The 11,772-nt window shown below is 43.7% G+C and overlaps 1 long non-coding RNA gene across 1 annotated transcript; it reads left to right on the top strand.

The window, feature by feature from the left end:
* Positions 1 to 345: 345 nt before the first annotated feature.
* LOC128333588 (uncharacterized) lies at positions 346 to 10,620 on the top strand. Its single transcript, XR_008310978.1, has 2 exons — positions 346 to 445; positions 10,244 to 10,620. It is a non-coding gene; the product is annotated as an uncharacterized LOC128333588 (long non-coding RNA).
* Positions 10,621 to 11,772: the final 1,152 nt, after the last annotated feature.

Here is an 11,772-nt window from a genome sequence, read left to right as displayed (position 1 = left end):
TAATTTTAAAAATACTGTATTTAACTGAATCTAAGAGTAGGCTTTTTCCAAGTTCTTTAGAAATCAGGGGGTCATCCTAAATTCAGAGTGCTCTTCCTTTTGGGTAAATATAGGCATAACCTGTATTTATCCTCCATTTTTAAGGCATTCATCTTAAATTGAGAGTCATATTGTATTGTGGTAAATATGGTATATTTTTGGCAAATGGCTCTTTCAGCCAACACCTTCAAATGCAAGGAACAGAAATTCCGCGTGTAAATCACATGACCATAGTCTTCCCTTCTTCTATGTAAGGGTCTTCCCATAGCCGTTGTTCTGATCTGTATAACAAGCAGTTGAAGAAACGTTTGAAGCAGACAAAAGAGGCCCCACAACGGGGAAAGATGAAAAGGAGAAGATAATGCTGACGCATACCTAAAGAATCCATGTGCAGTGGGAACATAAGGTGTGTAATTAACAACTAGCCCAAACCAGAGAAACCAAGGGAGATCTCCCAGCTCCTAGACTTCATTAGCAGTTAAAATAAAAGAGAAAAGGAGAGAGAACTCAACTGCCAGCAGGTTATAAGTTAATTAGGAGTGGTGCTAGGGGACTTCTGCTTGCCTCAGAAGCTTATAGGATAGTTTAAAGCTCTTTATTGCCACTATAAAAGTTCCCATGCCAGCATGCTCCCTGCAAAAGGAAAACAAATCTCAGAGTAATTGTAAGCCAGGTTGCAGCTAGTTGGGGCCTCCTGAGTACAAAATGAATGTGGCCAGGGATGGTTGCTATTGTGCTGTAGCAATTTTATTTTACTTGTCAGACAATAATTTGGACAACCAGAGGAGAAGGAAGTTGTTAAACAACGCAATCGTTTCGATCAAAGCTTTTGAATTCCAAACTGGAAAGTGATTTATAAAGACACTTGTCTGGTACAGGAGCTGTTTTCTGACTATGGAGTTTTGTGTGAGAGATGGAAGATGAGATCCCCAGTATACGATTAAGGGGAAGGTTGCCATTTATTTTGCGATTTTTACATCTATGCATCACCTTTTTGCTCCCAAAGCATACAGCGTAAAATAAGCTGAAACTCAGCAATTACAATATTCTTATCAATAAAATATAGGGCTGAACGGAAATGGGGAGACATCTTAGCGGGGGTGGGCATGAAACGCATGCATCCTAGGGATGTGCAGACCGGTTCAGTTCAAACCCCGGTTCGACTAGAACCGGGGCAGTTCAAGTGAACTGGGTTCAAAATGAACCGCCCACCCTCCCTCAGAGGGGTTGCTGATTTGGACCAGTTTGGGAGAATCTGGTGAGGATTTCTCTTTATGGGCAGGGGGGCTTCCTAGAACTAGAGGGTGTGGGAGGGGAGTCAGGGCTACTTACTTCAATGTCAGCAGTGGGGGTGGCAGCAGCAGCTCTACACACAACCCACCCCAACTCTGCAGTAGCTGTACTTTACTACTTTTACCACTTCTTGGTACCTAAAAAGTGTAACCACAGGGGTTGCCTGTGGAAACAGCTTTCATTTGTTACCTGGCTATGAATATCCCCCCTTCTTTGTGTTTATTTTGGTATATTCATGCACTGACTTTCACAAGATATTTCACATGGAGATAAGGATCTAAGATGGTATCATAAACTTCTTATTCTGAAAATTGTAACAAGCATACTGGTGATTTCAGGTAAAACAGAATGAGTTTTGAATCCGTCATATTGTGCCTTCTTTGTTTCCATGGGTGCAGTGTTTGGACGTTAGGCTTTTAAAGTTAAAACAATCATAGTATATACATAGATTATACTATGATTGCCTGCCCATACGATTGCTGGCTGCACCCGGCAGAGCAGAGGATCGGGAGCTGGGAAGCATCTTCTTTAAAGGCTTCTTTAGCTCAGTTTTGTCTGCACATGAGAACAGCCTCTGTCTGTAGCATGGTGATCTATCTAATGTTTACCAGAATAGCCCCACAACTCTGGATCTGTTCCTGTGGTTAAGTACTTAATGCTAACTTAACGCTGTTTGGGAACTGTTCATTTCTTCAGAAAAACAAAACAAGCCTGTCGATTAAATCAAAGGACCCAACAGGGGCGTAGCAAGGTTGGAGTGGGCCCAGAGACAAGATATGTGGACGATGCAAGTCATTTAATGGTACTAAAGAAAGACATGCTGATCTGGTAGCTCCAGGTCTTAACACCCACATCAGTTTAGGAGGATGAATACAACTGAAGGAAGCCCGGGTGGGTGAGTGGCTGGGGCAGTTAATCATGTGACTTGTCTCTGGGGGGCTCCCCAAGGCAGTGGGCCCCCAGACAACTGTCTCCCCTTGCCCTATTATAGATACGCCCCTGGGACCCAAGGCACCCACCTCACCATTTATTTTTTTCCATTTGTTTAGAAGGAAATTGGAGGAAAGCCAATTCTTTTTTTTTTGCGAAATGCACAATAATTAGGCAAACTGCATCCAATAGTGAGTGGTTGACAACATCAACATCTCTTTTGTAGCTCGTGTATATTGTTATGCATTTATTTGTCTGTCTGGAACCAGAGTCTTCATTGATCCCACCACCCACCACCTTCTGCAGACCCCACAAGCATTAGCTGCTCAATTCAGCCTTTAGCTGCTCAATTCAGCCTTTTGGAATTTCCTGGAGGAGTCCTAAGTCAGTCTGACATTTCTTTATTATTCATAAGCAAGGCCATCAGGCCTGCCATGTTTGCTGGTAAAACTAATTATTTAAAGATGCTGGCACTGTGTTTTTAGCATAAGGAGGCAGGCAAAGATTGACAGTAAATGAATGAATTCACTTTGCGTGAATTGAGCTTCGATGAATTATTCACCAGTTATTCATGAAATTGGTGTCCCCAGCACTGCATTTAGATGATTTTGGAATCTGGATTTAAAATCCTCTCTAAACATGAGTTCTGCAAGCTATTCAGCTGAATATTTACCAATCAAAAGACTGGATGCAATGGATTCCCACCCCCCACCCCTGTCACTCAAACCTGTTGTTTTAAAAGACTCCACCTGCTGGAGCAAGCAAGAAACTACTCATTTGGAAATAAAATAAGAGTGAAATACACATTCCCAGACAGACAGTAAGGTTGTTCTCACAATCATTGCAGCCCGACAAAGAGGGCACGGGGAAAAGTAAAGATCGATCTCCACCACGCCACGCCCCAGGTGACCAGAAGCCTTGTGTGTGGCATGCTAGGAACATAGGAATATAGGAAGCTGCCATTCACTGAGTCAGACCATTGGTCTATCTAGCTCAGTATCGTCTTCACAGAATGGCCGCGGCTTCTCCAAGGTTGCAGGCAGGCGTCTATCTCAGCCCTATCTTGGAGATGCTGCCAGGGAGGGAACTTGGAACCTTCTGCTCTTCCCAGAGCGGCTTCATCCCCTGAGGGGAATATCTTGCAGTGCTCACACATCAAGTCTCCCATTCCTATGCAACCAGGGCAGACCCTGCTTAGCTAAAGGGACAAGTCATGCTTGCTACCACAAGATCAGCTTTCCTCTCCTGCTCACACACCCAAATGATCTGTGCTGCTCGGGGCTACACGGATTTCTGGAGGTCGGAATAATGCAGCCCGGCCTCCAGAGTTCCCTCAATGTACTGCACAAGGAGCATGCTGCATTGAGGGATTTCCCCTCAAGCCAGGCAGTCTAGGCGCCCAGCTCTGTGTCTACGCAGTCCGAGCAGACACACGACCGGAGACACACACTAATAAAAATATTCGTATTAATTTCAATATATTAAAAGATTAAAAAACTGCTCCAAGCAATTACATCCTACTAGCCGACCCGCACAGAGCATCTGTGCGCTCTTTGGGGTCAGCTGTCCCCCCGCCCGCCCGCATCCTGTCCCACTCTCTCTTGCCCCCTCCCTTCTGCCCCTCCCCCCTCTCTTTTCCCCTCCCCTCCCCCACTCTCATTTACTTTCTTCCCCACACTCACCACAGGCTGCCCCACTCCTTCCCCACCCCCTTGGCTTCTCGCCAGCTCTTCTCCTCTCCCCTCCCCTCGCCTGACCATCCCGTTGCTGCCTCCTGCTCCCAGAGGCCAGGCCAGGCTGCCACCACCTCCTCACCTGGGACAGCCTGGCCAGGCCAGGTCGTCTTACCGCCACCTTCTCTGGCCGTTTTGTGGCTTCCTACCACTGCCGCCTCCATTTTTTTGATTGCCGATAGGAAGAGTGCCCTCTAGGCATGTGCAGAGTGCCTCCCCTACTCCTGGCTGCACAGCAAGAGTGCCTTCTCCAGGCATGTGCAGAGTGCCTCCTCTCCCATGCATAAGGAGATTCCCTTCTGACATGTGCAGAGTGCCTCCCATCCTCCCGCATGCATAGCAAAGGTGCCTTCTCTAGGCATGTGCAGAGTGCCTCCCCGCCCGTGCCACCCCCTCACCAACCTTGGCAGCCTTGTTGAGCCCCGGCACCCCTCCCTCACTCCCTCCAGGTGCTTTCAGCTCCGTGGGCCCTGAGTCTCCTCCGCGCCAAGACCCTCCATAGGGGGGCTGTGAGGCGAGGAGGAAACTGGCAGGCCAGGCCTGCTGAGTAGGCCCGTCGCCACCACCACATCCCCTCCAGGGTGGAGGAGGAAGTGCCGGCATGGCGCTGGGCCGGGCTCCCCGGAGCTGCTGCTGCTGCTGACAAGTCCCCCGGCTGGGTTGGCCCCTGATGCTGCGTGGCGGAAGAGGAAAAGGCGGTGGCAGGTGGCGGCGGGCGCAGCAGCAGCAAGTGGCGGCGTTGGCATTGCGCTCCCTTCAGGCCCAGCATGGCGGCGCCGGCGGTGGGGGTGGGGCTGGCCCTGGCCGGGGGTGCCGGGAGGCCAGAGAAGCAGCTAGTGCCGGCCTTGCTCAGCTTCTTCATCTGCAACTTGTGGCTCAGGCCCCGTGAGGGAGAGGTGATGAGGCCGGGCATGGAGGGGGAGGATTTTGTGGAGGAGATATTTCTATTTTACTGGGTTGTTGAGGAGAATTTGCCGTTTGTTACCTTGAGGAGAGGTTGTGTTCTGTCGTGTTTTGCGGTCCACTACCGCCACCGCCGCCACCTCCATTTTTACTTTTCCTTCAAGTCTCTCTCGCCCAAGGCTGGAACTCTCGCAATGTGTCGCAAGAGTTCCACCGCTAAATCCTGGGCACGCATGGTCCCAAGAGAATTAAATATATAGATAGGAAGACAAATTCTACAGAGAATTATTTGGGGAGCACCACCCCTCCCTATTTTCAACAGATATCATGCTGATGAACTGGTCATGCAACTGTTCAAATATGGACTGAGATGTTCTCAATAAAATTCACAACACTTGGGCTCAACACTACTTTTCAAAGGGCTGTTGGGACATGATGGGCCACAGTCCTGATATCTTTAAGATGGATTGACCATACCACAATTTCCAATAATTTCCAAGCCCCTAAACCCTTTTGGAAATTAATTGAAGTGGGGGCATTGGAAGTAGTTGGATATTACATAAGAAACACATAACATGAAACCAAATATTAAGGAGGTGAGAAAGATTCTCAGTCAGATGTGAAAATCTCTGCATCAGGTAAAGTATCTGTAAAGTGAAGTACACAGAGGGATAGTTGGTTGAATGCAGCCTCAAACATCTGTTTCCAATGCTCCCTGAAGCAAGATATAAATATAACAAGATGTCCTCCATTCTTTTCCATCTTCCTTTCCCACCTCTTTGCTTTTTTAAACACTTGAAACGGCTGTCACATTAAAACCCTCACCAGAATTTAAAATAAACCACAGAGATGCTGGTAATTAAAGTACATTTCCCTATACAATTCCCTATCATGCAGTTATAAAGTGGGTCATCATCTCTTGTGTTATACAATAATCTTTTTTTCTTGTTGTTTAGCAAGCAAGACCAATTTTATCTTTTTAAAAATAAAAAAGCCTTCAAAGCTGAAGAAGGGAGAAGAGAGGGTTACACAGTTACTTCCTTTTAGTGGATGAAAAAGAGGAAATGCTTGTAGCATTCCATTTCTAATACCAGATATTCTGAATCAGACCATAGGTATATCTAGCTCAGTATTGTCTACACGGATTGGCAGAGGATTCTCCAAGGTTGCAGGCAGGAATCTCTCTCAGCCCTGTCTTGGAGATGCCAGGGAGGCAACTTGGAACCTAGATGCTCTTTCCAGAGAGGCTCCATCCCCTAAGGGCAACATCTTACAGTGCTCACATGTAGTCTCCCATTCAAATGAAACCAGGGTGGACCCTGCTTAACAAAGCAGAGCTACCACAAAACCAGCTCTCCTTCCAAATATTGGTAGCAAGCATGAATTGTCCACTTTGCTAAGCAGGGTCTAACTTGGCTTGCATTTGAATGGGCAGCTACATGTGAGCACCGTTGGCTGTAAGATTCCCCTTAGGGGGTTGAGCCTTACTTCTGTGCTAGAGCATCTGCACTGGCATCTCCAGGTTGGGTTGGGAGAGACTCCTGTCTGCAACCTTGGAGAACAGCTGCTAGTCAGTTTAGACAATACTGAGCTAGATGGACTTGGTATAAGGCAGCTTCATACATAGGGAATATTGATTACAAAGCACATTTAATAAAAGCTAGTTTCAGGGAGCATAGTTCAAGAAGCATTGTACTTGTCTGCGTACAAACTGTAAAATAAGGAAAGAGCCTAGTAATTTAGCCCAAAGGCAACCAGAATCTTCATCAAAATTTGCACCTTTTTAATACTAAAACTTCTCATGACTCTACAAAACTGTAGTATTCCAGCCCTCTCTTGATAGGAAAATCATTGTCATATTCAAATTTGTTTACTGTTTCTTTAATATATTGTTATTCTAACTCAAATTTACGATGACCAATATGATGAATATTTATATACCACTTTTCAACAAAAGTTCCCAATAAAATGACTCCCTGTCCCCAAAGGGCTCACAATCTAAAAAAGAAACATAAGATAGACATGGAGGGATGCTGTGCTGCGGATGGAGAGGGCCAGTTGCCCCCCCCCGCTAAATAAAGAGAATCATCACTTTTAAAAGGTGCCTCTTTCCTCAGTTAGAAACAAGGGTTTTAAAAAAATATAAATGTATTCTAAATGTTTAATAACCTCCTCTCTAATCCATATGTTTGAGAAGCATAACATAAGTATGCTGTTCATTTCTCACCACAAAACTATCTCACAAATAAAAGAAACCCCATAACTCAAGAAAGCACCCATGTTCTGTTTTTATCAATCTGAGATCCAGCAAAACCAGATAGTTATAGCAGAAATAGCACAGCGAATTATACTCAGTGCTGAGAAATCCACAAATTCAAACCTCCCTTGATTCCTGGTGTATCCATCCCATTCAAGAAAGGCACACTATACGGATTCTCTCTGCCTCCCAGTCCCTTTGAATACATTTTGAAATTCTCTCCTTTTTTTCCCCCCCTCTCCCTCCCCCCCCCCGCCAATTGGGGCACAGTTGCCCATGACAGCACTTGACAAGCCAACCAAGAAGCAAGAAGATCACAAGCCAATCAGAAGCCAGTGGCAGAAAACAAATCAACAAGGGGGGGGGGGGAAAGGGGAAAACCAAAAAGGGTGCTCGAAACATCAAAATGTTTCGCTCAAAATGGGGTTGTTCAGCTCTGAGCTCAAAACAGGCCCTTTTAAAAGAGAGTGTTCTGTTTCGAGCTTGAGACACTCGAAATGGCCCATTTTAAGTTGAAACATCGAAATGTGCTAGAATTACAGGATCAGGTACTTCCCAAGCTGGTTTGGGCTCCCACATTTGTCTTCCCAACAGTTATCCTATGGTTCTGAAAACTAATTTAAAAATGTATGCTCTCATGGCTGTTGCTTTTACTGAGAATCTGTTCAAAAGTACCACAATACAAACACGAACATCCCTTGGCTGTTGCTACAAAATTAGCATTTCACCAATGCTGCTATTTTGTTTCATCTCAAGAATCTTCCAGGAAGAATCTTTGGCTGCACAGTGCACTACCTTTCCACCAGCCTATTCTAAGTCATAATGAGATGTTCAGCTCTTGTCTCCGGACAGTAGAAGAGGGACAGAAAGCAGTGTTGGGATCTCCATCCAGAGTGCTGAAAGCAAGAAACTCGGTGACAAGAAGTTAGTGGTGCCTCTTCCACCTTGTGCCATCTGCTGCCTGCCATCACCTCTCATCTGATATTCACCTCTAATTCAAATTAACAGGAAGATGTACCCTGCTAAATTACCCTTGAAATTGGAGGAGAGAGAGAAAGGGTGAGAGAGAGGGAGGGAGGCAGGGAGAGAGAGAGAGAGAATGTATGTATGTTGTAGAAATCCAAGGAAAAGAGTTGTGGTATGCAAGGACAAGGCAGTGGAGTGCAATCAGGAATATTAATAGTTTAATGAAATAGATATTATGTACAGAGGGGCAAATGCAGACTGCTTTTCAGTACTCGTTGCTGGCTGTTTGTTAGCTCCGCCTCTACTTCGGGACTGGAATACAAGTAACCAAAGCCCCATTCAAAAGCTGGCCTGGATCAAGGAATGGGTTAACCAAAAACACCACATATGTGTTTGTATGTATGTATATATACATATATGAAGTCTGTATGCAACATTCTATTGCATTCTCTTTATTTAATAAGCTAAGTTATTGAGAGCAGCTTACTTTCAGAAAACTAGGTTAGTATTGAATAAGCCCAAGTGAATATGTATTTGAAGACCCATTGTGTTCAGCTATTTTTATACCGCAGCTGTTCAGGGCATTGGAAAAAGTAGCTTATTAACTAGTGCTTTATAAGCCATGACAAGTGAGGGCTGATGAGGGCACCGTCCTCAGGAAACAAGGTCCCATGTGCCCACATAATTTCCTGAATACCAGAGCAAAGTGAGAAATGAGTAATTGTACATTTAATAAGTCTGTGCCAAATGTTCTTGGGGTTGGTTTCATTACTGACTTCTAAGCAAAACTGCATTATCTTTGTTAACAATGGTCAGATGTTGTGCAACAGATAAGATGCAATTGCATATTATTTATTGTGCTTGTATACCATCCCATATTGACTGATAACTAGAGAGCCAGGCTGCACATACAATACTCATAGATATCCTTTTGTCAGAAAGACCTCCAAGGTACCTAGCAATCCCCTTAAGGTAGAGGTGCACCTAGGTAATTTTGGAACCTGGACCTAAAGCCCTTTGGAAGTCCCACCTCCGCTGCAAATTAAGCATGATCATGCTTGGTTGGGCAACCAGACCAGCTGGGACAGACAAAAGATGATTTGGGGGGCCTCAGGGCTACAGAGGTCCTGGACTTTGGCTCGGAAGTCCAGGGGTAAGAGCACCTCTGCTTTAGAGGAATCAGGCCATAGCTCATATCTTCATTGCAGTATAGGATAAAATGGTATATTGAACTGGATATGGTATATAGAGTGCTATATGGCATATTGAATTGCTTTTCCCTGCCATGATGATTGGAGCTCTGATTTCAATGCATTTCTAATTGGTGTTGCCTATACCTTATAAAACTGACCTCAGTTAAGGAAGAGGCCATTTCTGATCACGGTGTGACAAACATAAGGTTGCCATTGCTGTACTTCACATAGATCTATATTGCTAGCGAATTATTTTTAAAGTATTGGCGGAAGATTCGTATTAATTCCGACTGCCAGAAAAGACTTACCTATGTGAAATCATTGTGATTACCATCTATTATTTGTTCGTGTCATAGCTGTACTTCTGTCAAACATTAAAGTGAAACCAATGTCATGCTTAATGCTAAGTGTCCATAAGCATTAAGCCACAAGTCAAGGATCTGAAATCCCACATCTGAAATAGAACATTTGCAGGTTTTTTTACATAATTTAATTTTGTGTTTTGCTGCATAAAAGAATTCAGAGTTGTATTGTCGGGGGAAGAAGCAAGTGGTTTGAATTCTACAGTGATGAAGTCTTGGCTGTTATATGCCAATTACAGCCATCTTCTGAATGCCATTTTCCTGCAGCATATTTTCAGATGTATTATCATTATTCTTAAAATGTCAACCTGGTTCTGTCAAATCTTCTCTGTATGCTCTTTAGAAAAGCTTACAAGCAACTGACGGGAGGTGATAGAAATAGAAAGCCACAGAGATATCTTTGGGGTTTTATTTTTAAAAAGATTTTTTTAACTCTTTAAAAACTAGAAAGAATACATACCTGTATGTTTATTTATGATCTTAAAACTATTTAAAATATTATTTGTAAATATTATTTTTAAAATGTTTATTATTTAACCACAGATTCCTATTTTTTCTCCTATTCAGAAAGAAATTCTTCACAGACATTTTAATGTGCTTGAACATTTATGATTTGGGATGTTGGAGTTCTTGCATTCTTTGCATTACAATTCTGAATGATGCCTTTTCAATATCCAGGAGGGAGCTATTGGAAAATTTCTATTGAACACACGTTATGGCCTGGTGGAGCATGGAAATTGAGTCTGTATGCCATTATATACTTCAGTGCTCCATTTATATGGAACCTAGACAAACATTTATGAAGGACTTGTTTGCACATCTGTTAATGCTGCTTATTTGGCTGGTTTTTTACTGTCTAGTTGGTAGAAATATTTATTTTTATTTTATATATGTATATTCTGCTTTGTCACCTGACAAGAGGGATAAAAGGCAGTTAACAGTAAGACTTTGTTGTTATTGTTGATAAAAACTTTCTTTTTTAGCTGCTCCATAACAAATTTTTCTCTGGATAGCTCACCACAGAGGATTAATACATACAATAAACACACAAAATGCATTAAATCATAACAGACAAAAAAGGTGAAAATAAAATACAAAATGCAATACAAATCAGTATTAAAACCCATTTTAAAATTAGTTAAAAATCAGATAAAAGCTGAAAAGCTGAATCTAAACACCCGAATTTAAAAGGCCTGGGTGAACAAAAAGGTCTTTACCTGGCTTCTAAAAGAACAAAGTGATGAAGCCAGGCAAACCTCACTAGGGAGGCTAAACAGTGTGCAACCACCAAAAGGGCCCTCTCCCTGGTAGCCACCTGCCTCACTTCATTTGGTGGGGCACCCTGAGGAGGACCTCTGAAGAAGATCTTAAGGTACACAGGTAGGGACATATGGTGCAAGGCATTCTCTCAAGTAACCTGGTCCCAAGCCATTTAGAGCTTTAAAGGTTAAAACCAGTACTTTGAATTGGGCCCAGAAATGGACTGGGAGCCAGTGCCGCTGATGAATCATTGGCGTAATATGCTCAAAATGTCCAGTTCAAGTTAATAACCTTGCAGCCCTATTTTTTAACAGATGCAGTTTCCAGACCGTTTTCAAAAGCAGCCCCGCATACAACACATTACAGTCATCTAAGCGAGAGGTTACCAGAGCGTGAGTAACTGTAGCCAAGCTATCACTGTCTAGGTAAGGTCGCAGTTGGCTTATCAGCCAAAGCAGTTAAAAGGCGCTCCGAGCCACAAAGGCCACTTGAGCCTCTGGTGACCAAGCTGGATTGATGAGCCGGACCCCTAGACAGCTAACCTAGTCCTTTCACTTAGTTAAATATACAATGAGGCTGTACACAAAACCAAAAAATGCTGGTGTCTCTCTTGTGTTTCTTTTTAGATTGTGAGCCCTTTGGGGACAGGGAGACATCTTTATTTTTATTTCTCTATGTAAATCGCTTTAGGAACTTTTGTTGAAAAGCGGTATATAAATATTTGTCATCGCCGAAGAAGTAGTTGTGGGGGAGAGAGGAGATGGGGAGGACAGTGTTTCCTCCAATCAGACTCAAAGGATGGGTGTGGAAGCACAAAGTCAGCCTGACTGAATCTC

The sequence above is a fragment of the Hemicordylus capensis genome, chromosome 8 (assembly GCF_027244095.1).
Source record: "Hemicordylus capensis ecotype Gifberg chromosome 8, rHemCap1.1.pri, whole genome shotgun sequence".
Classification (NCBI taxonomy): Eukaryota; Metazoa; Chordata; class Lepidosauria; order Squamata; family Cordylidae; genus Hemicordylus; species Hemicordylus capensis.
The sequence above is the reverse complement of the archived record's forward strand: the minus strand, read 5'-3'. Positions and strand labels throughout refer to the sequence as shown.